The sequence below is a fragment of the Otolemur garnettii genome, unplaced genomic scaffold (genome assembly GCF_000181295.1).
Source record: "Otolemur garnettii isolate 467f Iridium unplaced genomic scaffold, OtoGar3 scaffold00020, whole genome shotgun sequence".
NCBI classification, from domain to species: Eukaryota; Metazoa; Chordata; class Mammalia; order Primates; family Galagidae; genus Otolemur; species Otolemur garnettii.
This window is the reverse complement of record NW_003852415.1, coordinates 4,455,814-4,456,066: the sequence shown is the minus strand read 5'-3', so window position 1 is coordinate 4,456,066 and position 253 is coordinate 4,455,814. Positions and strand designations below refer to the sequence as shown.

At 47.0% G+C, this 253-nt stretch overlaps 1 protein-coding gene across 1 annotated transcript in view; it reads right to left on the bottom strand.

Moving 5' to 3' along the window:
* The window catches only part of ADCK1 (aarF domain containing kinase 1), a 109,480-nt gene that overhangs the window by 65,679 nt on the left and 43,548 nt on the right, over positions 1-253 (bottom strand). The window lies entirely within an intron of this gene.

Here is a 253-nt window from a genome sequence, read left to right as displayed (position 1 = left end):
CAATAGCTAACAAATGTCAAAAGGAAGTCTAGAAAATACTCCAAATCAAAGGCTCTTTTAATAAACCTGACCTTAGCAGGGATCTCCCATTAACTGGAGGAATAACTGTACAGGGGGTGGGCAGTAGGCACAGGGCAGGTTGTCTAGGACAGAACAGTCTTAACTAATAACCTGTTAGGGATCTGCCCTTCCAGAGCAGGGAGGTGATTCCTTAAACCCCCAGGCTGTGCAGCCCCAGTCAATACCCAAAGCC